This window comes from Octopus bimaculoides, chromosome 2 (genome assembly GCF_046866305.1).
Source record: "Octopus bimaculoides isolate indiv1 chromosome 2, ASM4686630v1, whole genome shotgun sequence".
NCBI lineage: Eukaryota > Metazoa > Mollusca > Cephalopoda > Octopoda > Octopodidae > Octopus > Octopus bimaculoides.
The window spans coordinates 58,692,009-58,717,703 of record NC_142929.1 but is presented as its reverse complement, the minus strand read 5'-3'; the positions used below and the strand labels follow the sequence as shown (position 1 = coordinate 58,717,703).

Genomic DNA, 25,695 nt, shown 5'->3' with positions numbered 1-25,695 from the left:
TGTAGCACACCAACAGATGGCAGCACATGGTTGCATGCACAGTGAGAGCTAGCAGTAACCTTCATGAGGCAATGTGCTAAGTGATATTGCTGTGTTTACTTCACAAGTTGTGAAGTTTGTCTTTTTGTGATCATGTGCATGCTGTAGTCTGCAATTTTGTCATGGACAAGAAGTTGGAACAAAAAGCCAACATTAAACTTGGGAAGTCTGCTACAGAGACATTAAGTATGCTTTAGTTACGACCCTAAGATGAAGAAGCAGTCATCACTATAGAATAGTCCTTCATCTCCATGACTGAAGATGGCATGACAAGGCTGCAACTCAGTCAAGAGCATGCTCATTGTTTCTTTTTTGTTTTTTGACATCTGCAGTATTGTGCATCAAGAATTCATCCCCCAGGGCCAGACTATCATTTATGAGTTATACTGTGGTGTTTGGAAGTGTTTGAGGGAGGACATTTGGTGAGAGCAATCAGATCTGTGGAGCACGAAGAATTGAATTCTTCACCGTGCTCTCCTCACACTCATGAGTTTCTTGCCAAAAGCATGGCGTCACTTCCTTACCCGCCCTATTCACTAGATTTGGCAATGCAGACTTCCATCTCTTCCCCAAGATGAAAATGCAGCTCAAAGGTTGCTGTTTTAACACCATTGTCAAGATCCAGAATGAATCACAGAAGGTCTTTGACTCACAGAATATTGCTTTGAGGCTGGATTCCAAAAGTCGTAGGACTGGTTTATTGCTGCACAAGGTGACTATTTCGAAGGAAATGATGTTAAAACTTAGGTAAATAAGTTATTTTTTTTATTACACATAACTAGTCCAGAGGCCTTTTGATACCACTTCATGTAAAATTATGAGCCACCCTCTATGATTAATCAAGCTTGTCCTGATGTTATAGTCAGGTTACAGGTGCAATATAGCTGTAAACACTTGTGCAACTCTTTAGCACTCTATCTATTTATGTCAGGTAAATCTAATTCCAATTTCTTGATCAATGACACTGATATGAAAATATAAAAATTATAAAATTATGAAAAATAACAAGAGAGAAGCAGATACAAAATTTCAGTCATACTTAAGTAGCCAATAAAGAAAGACTCTGCTTATGACTTCTCAAATTGATGGAGATTGTAACCAAATTCATTTAACCCTTTAGCATTTAAACCAGCTATATCTGGCCCAAACATTCTATTTGTTTTATGTTCAAACTGGCCAAATCTGGCCTCCCATGCATATCCTACAATGTCATTCTGAAAAATAACAATTGCATGATTGACTTCACAAAGCTACAAGATAATGCATGCGTAATTCAAAACGAATGAATAAGTATAACATTTGACAGAGTAATCTGAATCCTATAGGGTTAAATTGCCTCCATACATCTTAAAAAAAAAATGGGACACATAATACAAAAAGTCAAGATAATTACAACTAGAATGACTTAGATCATTGATCTGTTCACTCAAACCAACAAGGAAACCTCTATATTGTTGCTTGATGTACAAAAAATAAAAGGAAAAATCATCTTAAATGCACACACATGAAATGTGAATTTGTTTTAAGAATAGGAACGAGACAAATAAAAAAATCAAAAGGACAGAGATCAATAAAGATTAGAATTTTTTTTTTTAAATGCTGCTATCTTGACATGTCACAACTTGGTGACCTTGCAGAAAAGATATCTGTTGTTAAATATTCTTTTACTGGTTTTGGTTATTAGTCTGTGACCAAACTGGGGCAGCACATTCAATGATATGTTGAATATGTTAGCCTTACTACTTGGCTGGTTATTTTCTTTAATAACTTTCAGAAGAAGAATGGCTAAGTTCTCATGTATAAGACATAAACTTAGAACATGAAGTGACATCTTTTAAAAATACGATGTATGTTGTGTGATATTCTACCAGTTCTTCCACCCACAGTTGTATATATATATATATATATATATATATATATATATATATATATATATATATATATATATATATATATATATATATATATATATATACATACACACACATACACACACACACACACATATTATCAAATAAACACAATACATGTTTTATGTACTACTATTAGTTTCATATGCTAAGAACAGGTCAAACATTGTTTTGTAACGATGGGTTTCTTTCAGTCTCCATCTATCAAATCCACTCACAAAACTTTGGTTGGCTTGAGGCTATAATAGAAGACACTTACTCTAGGTGCCACATAGGATTGAACCTGGAACCATGTGGTTAGGAAGCAAGCTTCTTACCACACAGCCATACCTGCAGTATCTTAACTTTCACTATATTTCAAAATGGCAACAACACACCATTGTTGGGTAATATAAGAAATAGGGTATGTAGTTGACCTAGAGGAGTTCTGATATAAGGTAAAGACAATTCTTGCTAATAAGCCTTAACTCTTTATCATTTAGATTTCTCTGTCAAATGTAATGTTTTTCCATGTTATTTTGAATGGGTAGAACCCGTGAATATTTCATGGAATTAATGGTAAACTTATTGGGTTATTTCTGAAACTTTTATCCAAAAGACCTCAAAGTGTAACCTGTGTTGTGTCTGAATCAAAAGATAGTCGCTCGTCTGCTAATCATTGAAAAGTGAAGGAAATTTGGAATACGACAATTACTTAATGCACTTTATATATACACTTTATATACTTTATGCACAATTTTATAGACTTAATATACAGCACTCTCCCTCTTTCTCTCTCACTCTTCACCCTACCCTCTTTTTCTCTCTCCTTTTTCTTTTGCTCTTCACCTTTTTTCTTCAACTAATTACATGAGAGTGTTACAGACAAGCTAAGTAACAGAGGAAAAAAGAACTTATTTAAAAAAACAAAAGTACACATTTCACTCACCACCACCTTTCTCCCTCTCTCCCTCCTCTCCCCTCCCCCATCTCTCTCCTCTTCTTCTCATCCCCCATCTCTCTCCTCTTCTCATCCCCATCCCTCCCCTTCAACTAATCACGTGGCAGCATTATGGACAGGCTATGTAATGGAGGAACAGAATTATTATAAGATTGAATTAATCATGCATTATCTTGTAGCTTCAAGATTTCAATACTGTGTTTGTTTATTATTAGGATGATATTGTAGGATAGGTGTGAGAGGCTGGATCTGACTGGTTCAAATATAAAACAGCCACAATATTTAAGCCCAATACGACCAATTTAAATGTTAAAAAGCTAAGATGTTTTGAGTGGCAGTAACTGATGAACCATTTTTGTGTATGGATGAAGACAGCTGCATAAAGAAGTATCGATCTCTAACTGTGGAGGGAAACTGTGGAAGAGGTAGACTCAGGAAGATGTGAGATGAAGTGGTGAAATATGATCCTTAGATGTTGAGTCTCACTGAGGCAATGACAAATGACTGAGACTTTTGAAGATTTTTCTGTGCTTGAGCAGACACATCAAGCTAAGTGAAATTGTAATCTCGGCCAGTGCTAGTGACATGTAAAAGGTACCTGTACCAGTTACACATGAAAGGCACCCATGCTGCTGACGTGCAATAGGCACCTGTGCTGGTGACACGTAAAGGGCACCTGTGCCAGTGACATGTAGAAGACACCCAGTACACTCTGTGGAGTGGTTGGTGTTAGGAAGGGCATCCAGCTGTGGAAACCAAACCAAAACAGACTGGAGCATGGTGCAACTCTCTAGCTTACCAGTTCCAGTCAAACCATCTAACCCATGCCAGCATAGAAAACAGACACTAAATGATGATGATGATGATGTATATTTAGGCTACATTATGTAATGTACAGTGCATTTGTTAAGGTAGATCATTGTAAATCTAGGTGAGGCTTGGCTGCAGCCATTTTTAGCAGGTTGACAAACCAGCTTCCTCATTGGTTTGTTGCTTGTTAGACAAGTCATCCGATGATCAAGAGGGTTCCAACTATCACCATCCTATCGATGTGTACTGTATAGAAAACCTAGAGCTCAAGATCCACCCTAGCTTACATTTTTTTAAGATGGCCATGTGTGTACGTGAGGGAGATTTGCCTATTTTTAGTAGGTCAGCATTGGTTTACATTTATTTTCATTGTGGCAGGATTGGAGTATCTTCATGTAACTTAGGTTAAATGCTTGTAGAGAGGAAAAAGAGAGAGGTTAGAGAATACTAATTATACAAGTTCTTGTGAAATTTTATAAATAGCCACTGTGGGCATTTAAACTAAAGTATGTGTGTGTATGTATGTCTATGTGTGTGTAGAGACAGAGAGAGAAGGGGGAGGCAGATGCTATCATATTCAGTTTTTTTATTATTTTGTGAATCGTATGATATACAAAATATTCTAACACCATACAAAGTGCACAGAGTAAAATAATGGTGAATATATATATATATATATATATATAATGTAAATGTGTACATCTGTATATATATATATGTCTGCACACAGATATATGTATATATATATGTACATGTTTATGTATATAATGCATATATGTATGTAGATATCTATATTTACAAGTGTATGTATGTGTGTGTGTGTTTTAACAGGCTATAATGTCTCTACTTCAAAGAAATCATTCCAGTTTCAAACAGACAGTCTCTGATCAAAGTCATTTGCTAAACAAGTACAACCCTACAATTTATGAAATCTTCCAATTGAGATTTTGTAAGAATGAGGCTTATTGGATGGAATAAAATGGACTGAATTAGAAAGGGATACTATAGTGCTATACATGTGATCATAATGATGACTTCCATAGAAGAAATTGCTTCCTTGGAATTTGCCCTTAGGTGCTTTTAATGGAGTTTACTCTGTTGCATAGGGTACAATGGTCTTAAGCCATCACTTGGTTTAACCCTTTAGCATTTAAACCAGCCATATCTAGCCCAAATATTCTTTCTGTTTTATGTTCGAACTAGCCATATCTGTCCTCTTACACCTACCCTACATTGTCACTCCTGAGGTAAAGAGTCACATCATTGAGATCCCAAAGCTACAAGACAATGCAAGAGTAATTCAAAATAATGTAAATATATAAGCATTACATTTGACAGAGTAACCTGAATGACAAAGGGTTACCTTTTCCACTTGGCCTTTAAGGGCCTTTTACCTTATTGGTACCAACCCACCTGAGACCACCCTTTGTTCCATGATACAAACTTCATTATAAAGTCATCTAAATTAAAACATTCCATCAAAATTCCATGTTAATTTATGTTCCAAACACCAGCTTAATAATGACTGTGTTATTCTTCTAAGTTTTTCACTGTGCAGCATTTTGGGCAAGTGTCTTCTACTATGGCTCCAGGCTGACCAATGCCCTGTAAGTGGATTTGGTTGATGGAAACTGTGTGGAAGTTTGTCATATCTGTATATATGTATGCATGTGCTTGAGTTTGTCCCAACACCACCACTTGCCAGACTAAAAAAAAAAAGGTAAAAAAATGGGTAAAGATCCCCTTCAGGATTGCCCCTAGAAAGTTACCCTCCAAGGCACAAGTCCAGGCAGGGTTGTTTATGGAAGACCAGCAGTCACCCATGCATACCAGCCTCTCCTCTTCACACCAACAATGTTATCCAAGAGAAAGGCAAAGGTTGATACAGCTTGGCACCAGTGATGTTGCAACTCATTTCTACAGCTGAGTGAACTGGAGCAATGTGAAATAAAGTGACTTGCTCAAGAACACAACACACGATCTGGTCTGGGAATCAAACTCACTACCTCATGATTGTGAGCCTGACACTCTAACCACTGATCCATGTGATGTCCTTTAAAAATAAGTACTGGGGTTGATTTTTTCAACCAACTGGTGTTGGTGTGTTTACATCCCTGTAACCTAGCAGTTTGGCAAAAGAGACTGACAGAATAAGTAATAGACTTGAAAAATAAGTCCTGGGGTCGATTTGTTTGACTAAAAACCTTCAAGGCAGTGCTCCAGCATGGTTGCAGTGAAATGACTTGAACAAGTAAAAGAATATATTTATGTATGGGTGTGTGTGTGTGTTTGTATTTGTTTGTTCCCCAGCACCACTTGTCAATTGATGTTGATGTAATTACATTGCTGTAACTTGCAGTTTGACAAAGGACGCTGATAGAATAAGTGCCAGGCTTTAAAGAAAAGTAAGTACTGGCATTGGTTTGTTTCACTAAAATCCTTCTAGGTGGTGCCCCATCAAAGCTGCAGTCTAGTGACTGAAACAAGTGATAGATAAATGATATATATACAGGGTGTCCACAAAGTTTGGGTACATGGGGATTAACACATACTTTAAGAAATTATTATTTCTTATATTTAATTGTTTATGTTATGATTTTATTTACTCCAGGTACCCAGACTTGGTGGGCACCCTGTATGTGTGAAAATACAGTAATCCCTCACCATACCGTGGTTCACCTATCACTGTTTATTATTTAAGCTTACATTGACTCCTCCATGGTGTTATTTTCCATTTATAATAAAATAAATATATACACATTATAACAATAATAAAAAAAATATACAGTACAGTACTGTTTCTACTTTGTGGATTTTCACCTATTGCGGAGGGAGGTTGGTTGGAACATAACACCCACAATAGTCGAGGGATTACTATATATGTATTTATGTGTTTGTGTCATTGATTTTGTATTTTCTTTTTGTATTTTCTCTGCATGTTTGCTGACTAGACAAAACAAAAGAGCCTCACTGTCAATACAGACAGTGTTATATGCTTCTGTACAATGGGCTACTTGACATATTGCACTCTCTTTTTAAACAAAAAAGGCTCTTTATAACTGTGTCTGGGCTGTTCATTGCTTGATAGTCTGGAGGATTATTACCATGCTTGGAAATAGGTGGAGGTTGGTGAGATGAAAAATGTCTTGGTGTAGAAAAAAAATCTGTCTTACTGAATTCTGTCAGACTCATGCAGGTATGGAAAAGTGAACTCTAAAATGTTGATGGTAATGATGATGGTGAAAAGATGCAGAGGCTTTTGTCATTTGATGTTGTTTAGCCAATGGTCATTCAACCCTGATTGAGAGTTATGACCAAAGGTATGCCAGCAACAACATTTTATAAGGCTATGTTATCTTTGTCTTTTCTTTATTTAATATGGTGCCATGTAAAAAGTACCGGTGCTGGCACAACATAAAAAACACTTCTGCTGGTGCAACAAGAGAAGCTTTGGTGCTGATGCCACAAAAAGCACTGGTGCAACATAAGTAGCCTTAGTGCTGGTGCCACATAAAAAGCACTGGTGCTAGTGCAACGTAAGAAACCCCGGTGCTGGTGCCATATAAAAAGCACTGGTGTTGGTGCCATATAAAAAGCACTGGTGCTGGTGCCACATAAAAAGGATTAGTACTGGTGACATGAAAAAGCACTAAGTACAACTTGTAAAGTGGTTAGCATTAGAAAGGACATCTAACCATAGAAACCTAGCCAAAACAGACTATGGAACTTGGGGCAGCCTGGTCTTGCCAGCTCCTATCAAGCTCTCCAACCCATGCCAGCATAGAAAATGGATGTTGAATATTGCTGCTGATGATGATGATGTAAGGAGATTTGGTTACTGTTTCTAGCTGGTTGGAAGGTCACATTAAATATTTGCATCATCATTGTTAATAGTAGAAGTAGTTGTGGCAGTTGGAATAATTGACTGTCGTTTTTTTTTTTTTTTAATTCCTTTTCTTTTCTTCTTTGTCCTCTACATGACTTATTATCTGCCATACACCTTAAACATGCCAGAAGTGTTAATATTTCTGGCTGACTGTGTGTCTCAGATACCTGAAATTATTCTAATTGAGAAACTCTTCTCTCTCTATCTCTCTCAAAAAAAAAAAAAAAAAAAAAAAGACATAGTCATTTGAGAAATATTCTTAATATTTTTTTATATTTATTTATTTAGGTTTCAGTGCTATGAAAACAACAAAACAAACATACACGCATGCATTCACACATATATATATATATATATATATGCACACACACACACACAAATATTCTCAAGAAGTTACACAATTTTTTTTTTTAAAGTGTGATTTAAAAAGTAAATGAATTAAATAAAACAAGTTTCAGACCCATGGAACGGTGGCAAATCCTTTAATTAAGTTTGTAACCTGCTTAAATGAAGTGTTCCGTGAAAAACCAATTTATTCCTAGACTAGATATATCGACACTGTTATTCTTCAGTAATTTCTTACTCTGTCTTCAGATTTATTCTGTGACAATCTTTCAATCGATCTTGTGAGTTTGCTGAACTGCATATTTTCTGAAGAACTACTTGCAAAATTGGAAATAAGTTTAAGTTAACCTGATACAATCATCTTTAACTTTTAAATCTTATTTGATTTTCATTTTTTTTGTTGTCAAAGTTTTTGTGCAATTTAAATTTTATTTCTCTTCTTTTATTCCAATTTTCTGCTGAAGGAATGTGTTGTTATTGTTGTTGTTGTTATTATTATTATTATCATCAAACCTGTCTTGAAATTGAAATCAGATATATTAATGCTGTTGGCAGGGCAGATGGGAAAGACAAAAAAAAATTGAAAAAAAAAAAGGAAAGACAGTTGCTAAATTGTTGAAATGGCATTAACTTCTTATTTATCACATTTGTATAATTTCCATTTTTTTTTTGATAAATTTTTTTGTCCCCCACCAACTTTGTTTTTTTTTTTACCTAGATGAATTTCACAGCCAAGAATTGATAAAATTATGCTAAGACTGAAAAGCTTCTTGATAAATCATCATCTTGATAAACTGAACAGACCTGGTTTCTCTGTAAAATCTCAGTTTGTACTCAAACATATGCTTGTCCAAGATTTTTAGAATAGTTTGTTTGTTATGCAGGCAACTTATAACCATAGGATAGATCTTTGTCTAATGTTATCTTTTCTACTAAATTTTTGATTTGCTTATCATATGAATTTAAAATTGCTTACTCGGACAATCTCTCACTAATCTTTAATATTACAGTGGTACAAACATGGCTGTGTGGTTAAGAAATTTGCTCTGCAACCACATAGTTTTAGGGTTCAGTCCCACTGCATGGCACTCTGGGAAAGTGTTTTCTACTATAGTCCTAGGCTGACTGATGCCTTGTGAGTAAACATGATGAATAGAAACTGTAGAAATGTGTGTATGTGTGTGTGTGTGTTTAATTCAAATGACAGGACAAAGAAATACTTTAACACATCTTTAATGATCAGTTGCAATTGTTTCTGTACCAGCTATGCCTGCAATGCCAGTTTATGCAAAAATTCAGAAAAATTATATACATATAGGTGCAGGAGTGGTTGTGTGGTAAGTAGCGTAGGCCCAGGAAGACTTGGGCTGAGGTGGTGAGGCAAGACCTTCGAACATTGGGCCTCACCGAGGCGATGACTACTGACCGAGACCTTTGGAAATGTGCTGTGCGTGAGAAGACCCGGCAAGCCAAGTGAGATCGTTGCTAGTGCCCTTGGACTGGCTCTTGTGTGGGTGGCACATAAGATGCACCATTTTGAGCGTGGCCGTTGCCAGTACCGCCTGACTGGCCTTCGTAGGATTTTCGAGCGAGATCGTTGCCAGTGCCCCTGGACTGACTCTTGTGCAGGTGGCACATAAGATGCACCATTTTGAGCGTGGCTGTTGCCAGTACAGCCTGACTGGCCTTCGTAAGATTTTCGAGCGAGATCGTTGCCAGTGCCCCTGGACTGGCTCTTGTGCAGGTGACACATAAAATACACCATTTTGAGTGTGGCCGTTGCCAGTACCGCCTGACTGGCTTTCGTGCCAGTGGCACGTAAAAGCACCCACTACACTCTCGGAGTGGTTGGCGTTAGGAAGGGCATCCAGCTGTAGAAACTCTGCCGAATCAGATTGGAGCATGGTGTAGCCATCTGGTTTCATCAGTCCTCAGTCAAATTGTCAACCCTTGCTAGCATGGAAAGCGGACGTTAAACGATGATAATGATGATGATGATACAGGTGCAGGAGTGGTTGTGTGGTAAGTAGCTTGTTTACCAACCACATGGTTCCAGGTTCAGTCCCACTGCATGGCACCTTGGGCAAGTGTCTACTATAGCCTCGGGCCAACCAAAGCCTTGTAAGTGGATTTGTCAGACAGAAACTGAAAGAAGCTTGTCGTATGTGTGTGTGTGTGTGTGTATTTACGTGTGTGTGTGTCTGTGTTTGTCCTCCCACCATCGTTTGACAACCAGTGTTGGTGTGTCTGTGTTTGTCCTCCCACCATCGTTTGACAACCAGTGTTGGTGTGTTTACGTCTCGATAACTTAACAATTTGGCAAAAGAGACTGATAGAATAAGTACTAGGTTTACAAAGAAAAATTCCTGGTGTCAATTTTTTTTACTAAAAAAACCTATAAGATAGTGCTCTGCCATGGCCATAGTCAAAAGACTGAAACAAGTAAAAAAATAAAACAAAATAATATATATATATATAGGCGTAGGAGTGGCTGTGTGGTAAGTAGCTTGCTTACCAACCATATGGTTGCGGGTTCATTCCCACTGCGTGGCACCTTGGGCAAGTGTCTACTACTATAGCCTCGGGCCGACCAAAGCCTTGTGAGTGGATTTGGTAGACGGAAACTGAAAGAAACCTGTCGTATATATGTATATGTATGTATATGTGTGTGTGTGTATGTGTTTGTGTGTCTGTGTTTGTCCCCCCAACATCGCTTGATCACCGATGGTGGTGTGTTTACATCCCCGTAACTTAGTGATTCAGCAAAAGAGACTGATAGAATAAGTACTAAGCTTACAAAGAATAAGTCTTGGGATCGATTTGCTCGACTAAAGGCGGTGCTCCATCATGGCCCCAGTCAAATGACTGAAACAAGTAAAAGAGTAAAGAGTATATATGTATGTATGTATGTATAACAAGAAGTAAAAGGGATTCATAATTCCAGGTAGATATCTAGAGAGCACTCAGTGTTAAGTGAACTTGATTAACCATACCAAACAGTCAGATACCAATAAATTCAAATAGAATTAGCATCTAAAGTAATTTCTTATGTATGACAAGCAGATCCAAATATTGCTCAGAAGAATTTCAAGAAATCTGGAGTAATTTGCAACATGAACAAGAATGCATGTGCTTGTCATTGTGTTTGCCCTCAAACTGCTTAAAACCAGTATTGGTTTATGCCCCCATAACTTTGTGTTTCAACAAATGAGACCAATACAATAAATGTTAGACTTGAATAAGTAAGTGCTGAGGTTGGTTTTTTTTCAACTAAACCTGTGGTTCTCAACCTGGGTCCATATGGCCCTTGGGGTTCCATATAAGATTTTGTTAAAAATTATATGCAATAAATTGCCTATGGTCACAGGAGTGGCTGTGTGGTAAAAAGTTTACTTCCCAATCACATAGTTCCAGATTCAGTCCCACTATGTGACACCTTGCGCAAGTGTCTTCTACTACAGCTCCAGGATGACCAAAGCCTTGTGAGTTGATATTGTAGACAGAAATGGAATAAAGCCTGTTGTATATATATGTATGTATTTTTATGTCTGTGTTTGTTCCCCCACCATGGCTTGACAACTGATATTGGTGTGTTTACATTGATACAAAAAGTACTAGGCTTACAAAGAATAAGTCCTGGAGTTGATTAGTTTGACTGAAAGCAGTGCTCCAGCATAGCTGCAGTCAAATGACTGGAACAAATAGAGTAAAGAGTAAAAGAGTATGCTTTATGAAACACAAAATATTTTAATTTCATTTTATACAATTCCTAATAATATCTAATTATATAAATACAGTGAGGCAAGACCTTCGTACATTGGGCCTCACAGAGGCGATAACTACTGACCGAGATCTTTGGAAATGTGCTGTGCGTGAGAAGACCCGGCAAGCCAAGTAAGATCATTGCCAGTGCCCCTGGACTGGCTCTTGTGCGGGTGGCACATGAGATGCACCATTTTGAGCGTGGCCGTTGCCAGTACCGCCTGACTGGCTCTCGTAGGATTTTCGAGCGAGATCATTGCCAGTGCCCCTGGACTGGCTTGTGCAGGTGGCACATAAAAGACACCATTTCGTGCGGGTGACACGTAAAAGCACCCACTACACTCTCTGAGTGGTTGGCGTTAGGAAGGGCATCCAGCTGTAGAAACTCTGCCAAATTAGATTGGAGCCTGGTGTTGCCATCCGGTTTCACCAGTCCTCAGTCAAATCGTCCAACCCATGCTAGCATGGAAGGCGGACGTTAAACGATGATGATGATGATGATGATGATGATGACAGTAGGATTTTTTTTATTTTTTACATTGAATGATTATGGAGGTCCAGTAGAGTAAAATATGAAGCAAAAGGGCTCACGAGCAAATAATGGTTGAGAGCCACTGAACTAAACCCTTTAAAGCAGTGCCCCAGCATGGCCACACCCTGGAAACTGAAACAAGTAGAAGAATCCTATGGGTTAGTGTTATGCTTAATAGAGGCTGAGTTGGTCAGTATCAGCTGAGATTTGCTCTGATGATCTGTTTGTGACATTGAATTGCAGATGAAATCGATTTATCCTTTCATGTCAGTTAGAATTTCAATTCCTACAATCTAAGAATCTGTTTCTGTTGTCTCACTACTAGTAGAGTACTGACAAAGTTAAATCAGCTCCGGCAGAATTTGACTTGAATACTATAAGTTACTGAAATACTAATTAATTATCAAATTTGATCAACCCATGAGAATTTAAACTGACCATGTCAGGCCCGAAATATTCTGCCCATTTTATGTTCAGTTCAGCCCAATCTGGTTGCTCCCATCTCTCTTACAGTGTCATTCTAAAAATAAACAATCATATTGGTGAAATCTTGAAGCTATGAGATAATGCATGATTAATTCAAAATAATGTGAATAAATAAGCATTAAATTTGATAGAATAATCTACAATGGAGTGCTGAAAAGTTCCTGGCTTTAGGTAAAAGAAGTCTTCCACATATTACCTTCTCAGATTCACACATTGCAGCAGTCCTTCAGTTTTTTTGAAACCTTGTAAAAGAACTTGGAAGATTGGGCCTCCAGCCAGGCCTTTCATGATACCCTTAAACCCAGGAACTTTTTAGCACCCCCTCATAAATGCTTAAGGGTTAAATCAACAAACCATGCCATATACATATACAATACACTTCAGTTTCTGTCTACCAATTTCACTCACTAGATATTGATTGCTCTGTGAGCAAAGTATCGAACACCAGCTGACCACATGCTTCTAGGTTCAGTCCCACTGTGTGGTATCTTTGGCAAGTGTCATCTACTATAACCTTGGGCCAACCAAAGGCTTGTGAATGGTTTTGGATAACAGAAACTGAAAAAGACCCATCATATACATCTATGTGTTTGTACCCACCACCATCGCTACTGCTTGACAGTTGGTGTTGGTTTGTTTACATCCTTGTAATTTGGCAGTTCAACAAGAGAAACTGATAGAATAAGTACCAAGCTTAAAAAATAAGTACTTGGGTTGATTTTTTTCAACCAAACCCTGTGCCTCATCATATCCAGTCTAATGATTGAAGCAAGTAAAAGTTAAGAGACAAAACATGTATATATATTAATCGAAATGTACCATATTATATATCCATTACACCTTATCTTACCAATTCGTTTCACATTAGGGGTTCACCAGGGTGTTAGATAACAGCCCTGCACTGCACTCTTCTACATATTGAGCTGTTATTTAACATTCCCCTGAAACCTGAGAGTGAAACCGATTGGTAAGATCAACCATAAGGGGTATACAATACTGTACACTTTGATTAATATACCCACTCTATTGACAGATATACAAGTGCGTATTTTTTCTAACTTATGGATTCTTAGGTGGCTATATATGTATGTATGCATGTATGTCATTATTCAGTTTTACTTCAAGATTTCTTGCCAATAGAGAAAGAACCGGTTTCTAAACTAGTTCTAAGGCTCCATCATTGGAATTCAACTTCAACAATGGGGTATTTTTTGTACATATATATGTATGTATATGTGCAGGTTTATATGTTTTGTTTTATGTATGTCTTATCATGCATATGCTTTCATATCTAGACATGCTCAAATATACTTAAATGATAAACTTTCGGGAAGTTTTACAGATTTTTATATATGTATATATGGATGGATTAATGTGTGTGCGTGCCTTACCTGCAATGTGATGTAATATGAACCATGGGACAGTACACTTGTTATTGGACCATCTACCAACTTATCTAGTTGTAACCTTGTTTGAAGATAATTTATCATATTCATCTTATTCAAGAACTGGATCAAATGAAGTTTTTTCAGGCGTTTCCTATATTCTTTAGAGTCTTGCACACTGTTTTCTTAGTATACTTTTTGTTTTTGCTTCTAATATCTTCTCAAGCTCTTTGTTGACCACTCCTGAAGAAAGCTTCCACTTTGTAATGTATACATAGAAGCACACACATACACAAATATGCATACATGTGTGTGTGTGGGGTGGGGGGAATGTACACGTAAGTAATGCAATATGATATTCTTCTTGAAGTATTATGCACATTATTCTGTATGTAAAAAGCTTTGTTCTTGCAAGCTCATGCACATATGCATACACGTATGTATTTTTATGTATATATATATATATATATATATATATATATATATATATATATATATATATATATGTATATATATATAGAGAGAGAGAGAGATAAACAGACACACAAAGATATAATTGTGGTCTAACATGATTACAAGATCAGAATCTTCCATGTGTGTGTATGCATCTATACATGTGTGTGTGTGTATATATATATATATATATATATGTATATATATATATTTAACATAAACCTGGTTTTCAATGTTACAATAATTTAATATGTGGTTTTCATATTTGTTGATGTTTTAATTTATGTATTTATTTTCTTATTTATTTATCCGCTGTTGCTATCTATTTAATTGTTATTTTTACACTAAAGATTGTACTTGGTAGTAAAATTTTTCCAGTTTTCTTTCTTCGTTTAGTTATATTTATTTTATATTTATTTTTTTTAAACACCAAAAATACACTTTCAACTTTTTCTTCATTTTTTTTTTCTTCTTTCTTTCTGATATCTTCAGGCTCTATAGGCAGAATCTTTAGGTTTTTGTGTCTGTATGTCTTCAGATATATTGCACTGTGTTTCACTTATTTCTTAAACTTTCTCTTTCACCAAACATATATTTGTTTTTGTTGCTTTTGGTATTTGTCTACTATTTATTTATACATACATAACGTTTTATTTTAGCCCATATATACACATATAAAAATATACATACATATATTTATATATGTTTATATATATATTTATAGATGTGTATATATATATATACATATATATATATATATATATATATATATACTCACACACACACACACACACACACGTGTTATTTATGTATTTATTTTTAGTCTATTATTTTTTTTAATGAGATATTGAGTGGACAATCAGTGACTTCATACTAAACTTCATTCATTCAGTCCGTTCCTTGCTGTGAGAACTTCAAACTATGAAATGAAAACCTAATCTAAACACATGGTTTCATGCACAGGCAAACAACATATCTATGCTGCAAGGCTGTTTGCTATAGTTTTCTGACTTTTCAAACAAGCAAGCCATTTTTTTTTTATAGTTGCTTACTTTATTTTAATTTTCTTGTTCTTCATTTTCTATTTTGTGTAGACCAGATTTTTTTTTTTTGTTTTTTGTTATTCCAATCTCCTCCTCCTCCTCCTCCCTGTCCTCTCAGGCTCTTTCGGATTCCCTCTTTCTTTCTTTCTCTCTTCCCATATGTGATTTTTAACCTTCTCTCTCTATTTCGGTGGCATTGGCCTATCATTTTTCTCACAACAATTTTCTTTTATCAATAACTTTTAATCCTGAGTGCATGCAGATAAACTTGCGTTAGACAGAAATCAGAGTTAAAATGAACAAATGAGAGTTTGTGGTGGTGGTGGCGGGGAGGGGGTGGAGGTGGAAGAGGAGACAAAGTGTAACAATATACAAACATTCTCATTGGTTTTAAGTTAACTCTTGAAGGATGTTCAGGGAAGTATATTGATATTGGTTCAGTACATGACAAAAGAGGAAAAGAGCGAGAGAATGAGAGATATTTCTTTTCATGATACATGTTCTTTACATTCCAGTTTTATGAACATCTTTTGTGAAGAACTATTTCATTTTCAAATATAACTGTGAATGATTTATAATTACAGAAAACTAATTTGTTTAGCTTTCCTTTTGTGTATTAATAATACCTTTTAAAGCTTTAGTAGCTGAGTGGTTTGGTGGGTATTTTAAATTCTAATCCAAATGACATCTATCTGTCTGTTATTTTTTTTACTTGTTTCAGTCATTGAACTGTGGCCATGCTGGGGCACTGTCTTGAAGGATTTTGGTCAAACAGATCCACCCCAGTATATAGGTTTCATTTTCATGTCTGGTACTTACTCCATTGGCCTTTTTTTGCCAAACCACTAAGTTATGGGGACATAAACAAACCAACACTGGTTGTCAAGCTGTAGGCAGGGTTGATGGACACAAACATAATGACACATACACACACTTGTTCGCACACACACACACACACACACACACACAACATCATTTTAATGTTTACTTTTTGACGCTTGCATGGTCTGGAAGACGAATATTGAGGTAGACTTTTCTATGGCTAGAAGCCCTTCGTGTCACCGACTGTCACCTGTTTCCAAACAAGGTCATTTTTCCCCAAGACCAGACATGGTCCCTTAGAATATTGGAAATGAATGACATTGTATGACAGTGAGACTTGTTTACAACAATCACAAGCACACTCACACACATACATACACACATACATACATACATACATACATACATACATACATGTATACATACCATGGACTTCTTTCAGCTTCCATCTACCAAATCCACTCACAAGGTTTTGGTTAGCCTAGGGATATAACATTAGACACTTGCCCAAGATGTCATGCAATGGGATGGAACCGAGAACTATGTGATTGGGAAGCAAATATATTAGCATACAGCCACAACTGTGCCCTCATCATCATCGTCGTTTAATGTCCGCTTTCCATGCTAGCATGAGTTGGACGATTTGACTGAGGACTGGTGAAACCAGATGGCTACACCAGGCTCCAATCTGATTTGGCAAAGTTTCTACAGCTAGATGCCCTTCCTAACGCCAACTACTCCGAGAGTGTATTGGGTGCTTTTATGTGCCACCGGCACGAAGGCCAATCAGGCAGTACTGGCAACGGCCACGTTCAAAATGGTGTATTTTATGTGCCACCTGCACAGGAGCCAGTTCAGCGGCACTGGCAACGATCTCGCTCAAATGTCTTTACACGTGCCATCTGGCACAAGTGCCAGGAAGGCGATGCTGGGCACAGGTACCATTGATGCTTTCGCTTTCGCTTGCCCCAATAGGTCTTCGCAAGCCAAGTTTCGTTTCCAATGAAGGAGACAACGTTGGCATGGGTGCCAGACGTGTGTGTGTGTGTGTGTGTTTGTGTGTGGGATGGCTTCATTTAGTTACCATCTACCAAGTTCACTTACTTGCCTTTAGCTGACTGGGGCTATAGTAGAAGATATTTGCCCAGGGTGCCATGTTGTAGAACTGAACCTGAAACTTACGTGGTTGTGAAGCAAGCTTCTTACCACACAGCCATGAGGACAAATTAATTCAAAGGTACATGTAACAAGAAGAGTTTTCAAATACACTATTATACCATAAATGACGATGATTTCTGACTTGGTGGACAGGTTTGTCTTTGAAGGAATCATTATATCATGAATAGTATTAACTATTTTGCAGACACAGATCATACAAGTACTTGGTGCTAATATTTTAAGCAAAAAATGTATGTGTTGTTCATGAGTTGTTCATGGTGGTTTATGAATGAACAGTTCATTTGGGTCTTCAAGATATGGTCATTTTAGTTTTGTACTCAAGCATGCCATCTTCTAATCTGGTGCTGTTTTAGCTTGGTTTCTACAGTTGGACGCCCGTCCTAAAACCAATCACTTTACAGTGTACTGGGCACTTTTTACATAGCACCATCACCAGTGCTTGCTGCACGGTGCCGTCACCAGTGCTTGGTACATGGCACCATCACCAGTACTTTTTACATGGAACCTTTGTTTTAGAATATCAGTTCTCTTGTGGTAGACGATATATGTATGTGTGTTTGTGTGTATATACATGTATGTAAGCATGAATATATGTACAGGTATATATATATATATATATATATATATATATATTGAACCAGTAATCCCTACATTTTTCTCTCCATTTCTTTTTCATTCTTGCTCTGTTTTTTTCTTCTTAATCCTTTCTGTTGAAGAGCATAGGCTCTAAACGTCAAAGACTCTTCCATTCTTCCCAAGCATTAAACTAATACACCTGCTTGTTGTTCCTTCACCTGTCTTTGTCTTTTGCTTTCTGTCAATTTGAACTATACTTTTATTCATTTCAACCATGTGGCTGCAGTCATCTGTATGTGTGCATTTAGGGCTATGTACATGTATATGTATACCCACATACACACACACTCACACACACACATATGCCTGTATATCAATAACTAGCTAGATATCTATATACATATACATATTACACACACACATACACATACACACATGCATATCACAGCATGTTTGTATGTCTGTTTGAACTAAATTATTCAGCAATTGCTGTTGAACAGAAAATGTCTTGACATGAATACTAACCTACAAAAACAAACAAAACATGACCATTATCTTAATGCAGAAAGTTAATCCCATCATGACACCTATCAAAAATTCCCATCAGTCGTCCATCATATTGAAATGATGCAGTGGGAGGAAAAGAACACATTATTTTTGTGTTAGTTCTCAGATGAATACATTTCTAAGATAATTAAAATATCCTTAAAAAATAAATAAATAAATAAGAAATAATTCAAACACCCGAAATGAATATTTGCAATTTAATTTCTGATGAACAATTGATAAATAGGCCAGTCATAAAGAAAAGGGAAGTTTGGAATGAGGCCATTAAACTATTTGTGTATTCTGTTCTCTGTAAAGTAACTATCATTGTTCGGCTGCCTTTAGCTTCTTGTGCTTTTCTGATTAAACTTATACCTTTTGGCAGATTGAAACTATGCCAGTACTCATTCTGAAGTCTTGGATTGCCAAGTTGACTTGGTCTAATTTCCATCGTTCTGGCACTATGTGCTTTGAACGGTTGATAAGATAATAAAAGGTGATGGACTTTACCAGACAGAATCTGATTAGCTCGTTTGAACCTATTTCTGCATTAATCCCATACTGCACCCTCCTTATTTATAAATTCACTTATGAAAGACATTTTTTTTTTCATTTATCATTTACTTTTACAGTATAAAGACATTAAAAACAAACATTTTCAAGGGTTTGATAGTGATGCAAATTCTGCCATTTGCTTGAATTACTAAGACTGGTGTCACCTTCTTAATTACTTCCAAGGGCTTTGTTTATATACTACTTCTGCCTGCCAATACCACTCTTTTAATCTTTTATCGTTTGCATGTTTCATTGAAAAATTGTTAATCAAATGAATCAAATAAGTACTCTTTATTTTTTAAGCTAGGTGCTTATTTTATGTGTCTCTTTTACCGAAGTGCTAAGTTACGTGGATGTAAACACACCAACACCAGTTGCCTAAATAAGCCCCAGTACTTGACTGGTATTTATTTCATTGATCCCAGAATGATAAAAACTAAAGAGACAAAAACTGACTTCAGTGTGATTTGAACTTAGAGCATAAAGAACTAGAACAAATTTTGCAAGGCAATTTGCTTGACTCCCTTAGAATTTTGAAAATCCATTTCTCCAAATAACTGTTTTTTAATATAAAGACAGGGCTGGGCATTTGGGGGAAGAGAACACTCAATTAAATCTACCCCATGACTTGAATTCAATTGGGTTGTCTCATAAATTTGTTCGTTTTTTTCCCCCCTTTATTTTAGTCCTTTCCATTTTTTAAATTAATACGAAAAATATTTTTTATCATAGTGTTGATGCCATATAAAAAAAATACCCTGTCCACTCTGTGAAATGGTTGACATTAGGAAGGCCACAATAGACGATGGAGCTTGGTGCAGTCCTCCGGCTTGCCAGCTCTTATCAAACCATCCAACCCATGTCAGCAAAGAAGACGGATGTTAAATGATGATAATGGTGATGTCTTAAAAGTTTTTTTGTTTTTTTTTTCTATCTAAGTCTGTCCTTCCTCTGCAAATTTTTTTTTAGTTTGGAAATTTGAATAAATTTTACTTCTCAGACATATGACAATGAAGTGAATTTATCAAGGGACTCAATACCTTATTAATCCTTAAAAGAATAAACGGTAAAGTTGACCTTGCTGGGATTTGAACTCAGAATGCAAAGCACTGCAATAAATGCTGCCAGAAATTTTTTCTAACACTGTAATGATTTTTTCCAATCCTCGACAGTGTTATTGTGTGTGAGAGGCTGTCTATTTATTTCAGTTTCTGACTTTCTGTGTATTGTTTTCTATATAGGCTACACATCAAAACATTGACTTGACTGAGTTTAGCTCCTGCAACAATCTGCATATGACAAAAAACACTTTAGCTGTGCTGCTGTCAGCTGGAAAGTTTGATGTACAGTTTAGAGTAATAACAAATATATATGACTGTTAGTTAGGTTTCTGCAAGCAGAATACTAATCATGCAGCTTCAACAGCAACATATCATATACTCTCACAGGCACAACTTAAAAATAACAAACAATTTCTAAATAATACTAAATGTGGAAAGAAAGAAAATACTTTTTAAAATCTGTAAACTGGTTTTCAGAGGGACTGACTCTTTTCTGTAAATAAGTATGTAAGTCATATATGTATATATATATATATATATATATATATATATATATATATATATGTGTGTGTGTGTGTGTATATATACATATATGTATATGTCATGCGTATATATATATATGTATATGTCGTGTATATATATGTATATATGATGTATATATATATATATATATCTGTGTGTGTGTGTGTGTATGTCATATATATATATATCTGTGTGTGTGTGTGTGTGTATGTCATATATATATGTATATGTCATGTATATATATGTCATTTTTATATATATATATATATATGTGTCATGTGCATATATATATATATGTATGTATGTGCCATTTATATATATATATATATGTATATGTCATATATATATAGTGTGTGTGTATGTCATGTGTATATATATGTATATATGTTTGTGTGCACATGTGTGTGTGTGTCATGTATATATATATATATATATATACACACACTTATACAGAGTTTCACATTCCCATATGTATATGTCATGTTGTGGTGAGAGTCATTGACACCCCTGTGGGATGGGAAGAATGGCCTAGCTGAACTCTTATAAAGAGTAGTATAATGGTTAAGACAGGAGAAGTCGTAGGAGGCATTGAGAGTTTGTGGAAGTTATAGGAAGTTGCTGAGATCATTGAGAGTTTGGATTTATTGGAGTACCGTGTTTAGTGGAGTGATTAGAAGTATGTCTATCCCTGCTCCATAAAATCTGTATATCCAACATATAGAAGGATATAAAAGTGGTGACTAGGATATCCACTTATAAAAGTGGCGATGAGGATGTCAGATATTAAACATTTTCTTTTGATACAAAAGCAAAGAAAAATTAATTGACATGGATGACCTATTAGCCTCCATGGTGCAGTTGCAACAGCAACAACAGTTACAGCAGCAATTACAACAACAATAATACCAACAGTTGCTGGTATTAATGTTGAAGTCCAAAAATGCTTCACGTTCATTCTCTTCAGACAGCATAGTAAGCTCAATTGCAGAATTTAGGAATGACTACTTTTAAGAACTGTAACTACCTTCTGCCCAAAAAAAAAAACTTGTGAAATTTGTTTCGATGAAACAAATTGTCATTGGAAATTTTCATTGAGAGAAGTTCTCTGTTCAGTACTTGCTGAGAATGTTTGAATTTAGTTAAAAAAAAAAGATGATGATTTTGTCACCTATGCTGAAGTCATCAATTGAGAATGCAAAAAATTCAAACCAAGAGAATTAATTCCAGACATGTTCAAATATCTAATCTTTGTTCAAGGGTTGATTGCAAGCAAAAATGCAGAGATATATGCTCGGATATTGACAAAAGTTGGAATAGGACCAGAATTTAACTCTGCAGGCAGTAGCAGAGGAATATCAAAGAATTATTAATCTTCAACATGACGCAAATAAAATCGAAGAAAAGGATTACTCTCACATACTTGCATGTTGACCTGTAATGGATAAGGAAAAAAGCAAACAAAGATCAAGACCCAATCCATGTTATGGGTGTGGAGGTCTACATTTTAGAAATAACTGTCCATTTAAAAATTTTTAATGTTTTAACTGTCAAAAAAATCGGACATTTCCTCCAGCAAATTTGTCAAAAGATGGGTGACTGGCAAAAATGGTTTGGGTGAGTGAAACTACACTAATCATGTTCTAATTATAAGACAACAATTGGACAAGGTCTTGGTGGTCAAGGTACTCATTGATTGGATTCTAGTTGGTGGCTCTTCTGTATCAGGAGGACTGCATTATCCATGTGTTCACGTATCTTGTATACTATTCACACATTTTTCTCATCTCTCACTTCTCCCCATCTTTTTATATACCCTCCGCCTTCCCAGCACAAATTGTAGACACTCCTCATCAGCTACCCTTATGTCAAATAAAATAAATTATTATTATTAAAGCAGTGAGTTGGCAAAATTGTTAGCAAACAGGGCAGAATGCTTAGTGACGTTTCATCTGTCTTTACGTTATGTGTTCAAATTCTACCAAGGTCAGCTTTATCATTAATCCTGTCAGGGTTGATAAAAAGAGTACAAGTTGAGCACTGGGGGTTGATGTAATTGACTTGTCCCCTCCCCCAATATCACTGGCCTTGTTCCAAAATTTGAACTCATTATTATTAAGGTGGTGAGCTGGCGGGATCATTAGTATGCTGGACGAAATGCCTAGCTGTATTTCACCCATTGCTACTTTCTGAGTTCAAATTCTACTGAGGTTGACTTTGCTTTTCATCCTTTTGGGGTCAATAAATTAAGTTCCAGTGAAACACTGGGGTCAATATAATTAACTAACTCCCTCCCCAATTTCAGGCCTTGTGGTTGACTAAAATAAAGTACCAGTAAAGTACATGGGCCAATGCTATCCACTCACTCCTCTACATCAAATTTGCTGGCCTTACAGCTATATTTAAAACAAAAGTTCCTATCACTACTACTACTACTACTATTAGTAGTAGTCATGATATACAAGGAAGTATCACATTTATCCCATATTTATTTTCTTCAATCATGCAGTATAAGATATCCAATTGATTGGTTTATTATCAATAGATATCACCAAAACGCCCTAAATTTGCTCATCGTTATCAATCAGCAGTTATTTTTGCTTGTTTTGTTTCATTTTCGTTTGCTGGATTGTTTATTTATTTTTTTATTTATTTATCTACGTATATACATTGACACAGAAGTTAGAAACAAAGTTGTTTTTTTATTTCCCTTTTTTTTTATTTTGTCCTTTGGAATAATGATTGTCTTTATTAATTAACATTCCACTGCAAACATGGAAGGAAATCAAATTTCCTGACTTGATGCTTGGTCATTACTAATGTCATTTCCATTATCATCATCATTGTTATTGTTTCTTGTTATTGCTACTACTACTACTACTACTACTAATACTACTATGATTGCTGCTGCTGCTAATTTGATGGCAGTTGGTTATCACTTCGAGAAACAGATGTAACACTATCTGATAAACTGCTATCTCATTTGACCCATAGCTACTGTGTGTAAATTTAATATCAACAATTTCTCTCTCTTTCTCTCTCTCTCTCTCTCTCTCTCTCTCTCTCTCACACACACACACACACACACACACACACACACACACACACACACACACACACACAAACATGCTATTTTATTTTTGTTTTCTTTGTTCTGTTTTTTTGTTTTTTGTTTATACTCATTTCTTTTTCTCCTCTCCCATCTGCCCACCATCAGAGACCAATGATAACAATATAATAAATGTTTATATAACAAAATGCCATAATTAGTTTAGTCACTTGCTAAATATCATTTTAACTGTTGCCCTAATGACCTGTGGGAAAGGCTTCCATTTCAGATCTGGTCTGGCATGGAAATCCTAGGAGACTTGTTCACTACAAGCTGGAATGACTGACTAACTGTGTGTGTGTGTGTGTGTGTGTGTGTGTGTGTGTGTGTGTGTGTTATATGGTGTGGTGTGGTGTGTGTCTGTATGTGTAAGGAGGTGGAAATTGCTCAGTCACAGGAGACTTGTACTATATAGATACTTTATGGGTACTTTAGCTTAGTTACTTGCTACACAGTTCTGAGTTCAAATCCCACTGAGGATCAAAATTTGCCTTTTTATTCCCTACGGGCTCTAGTAAGTAAGCACTATGAATTTTTCGGAGTCATATCATTGGGCAATTGTTTTGGTTTCAACTAAATCCTCTCCACTCCATTTCTCTTGTTTTGCATCCTCTGTTTCTAAAGTTTATTTCCATCATCATCATCAACAGTTAACATCTGTTTTCCATGCTGGCATGGATTGGATAGCTTCACAGGAACTGGCAAGGCCAGGGGCCCCACACCAGGTTCCATTCTCTGTTTTGGCATGGTTTCTATGACTGGATGCCCTTCCAAACACCAACTACTTCACAGAGTTTACTGGGTGCCTTTTATGTGGCACCAGTGCTTTTTGTATGGTGCCAGCACGAGTGCTTTTTATGTGGTACCTTGGTTTTAGGATCTCAATTCTGTTGTGTGGAAGGGTCTTTTCAAGTACAACAATGTGCCACAAATCTTGGTTTGGTTTCTATAGCTGGTTGCCCTTCCTAATGTCGACCACATCTTTGGCAAGATTCGAACCACAACTGCATCAGCTGACAACCATGTTTATAATTACTCCATAGAACATGTGCTTTGCTTAAATATATGTGATTGTTAGGAGTTGGGGTGGTGGTCAGATAGGAGGTGGGGGTTTGTAAATGAATATGTATATGTAAGTAGGGAAAGACTGAAGTGCATGCATATTTGAATACATAAATATGTGTATATATGAGGTGGTGCTGAAACGTTCCTGACTTTGGGTAAAAGAAAATACAGGAGGATCAGTTAATTTTGATTTTATTCAACATATTCCCCTCTCAGAATCACACACTCATTGCAGTAGTCCTTCAGTTTTTCTAAGCTCTGTAAAAGAACTCTGAAGGTTGGGCCTCCAACCAGGTCCTTCACGATACCCTTAGAGCCAGGAACTTTTCAGCACCCTCTAACATGTGTGTTTTGCCATACACAAGTGCGTGTATATCTATTTCTATTCATGAATAAATATTTGTGTGTAAGTGTGTCTTTGCAATCATGAAAGTCATTGTCATCATTATTTTTAACATTCACTTTTCCATGTTTGCATGGATCAGATGGCATTTATTGAAGCAGATTTTCTATAGACTGATCCCATTCCTGTCATTAACCCTTATCTGCTTCAAGCAAGGTAATATTTCTAAGTAGCTTCTTTGATGTTATCATTAAATTTGATTTTAGGTTTTCCTCTTCTTCTTTTGCCATATGCCACACCTATTAATAGGAACTTGACAAGGTCTTGTT

The 25,695-nt window shown here is 36.2% G+C and overlaps 1 protein-coding gene across 7 annotated transcripts in view; it reads left to right on the top strand.

Annotated features, from left to right (window-relative positions):
- LOC106876256 (centlein-like) overlaps positions 1–25,695 on the top strand; it is a 364,862-nt gene that overhangs the window by 6,128 nt on the left and 333,039 nt on the right. The window contains exon 1 of one of the 7 annotated variants that reach the window (XM_089346019.1): positions 6,719–6,895. The exons of 5 other annotated variants lie outside the window; for them this stretch is intronic. The gene's annotated coding sequence lies outside the window, so the exon portion shown is untranslated. Of the gene's footprint in view, positions 1–6,718; positions 6,896–25,695 lie in introns of those variants that run through there. One more of the 7 variants, XM_089346032.1, reaches the window with a different exon arrangement.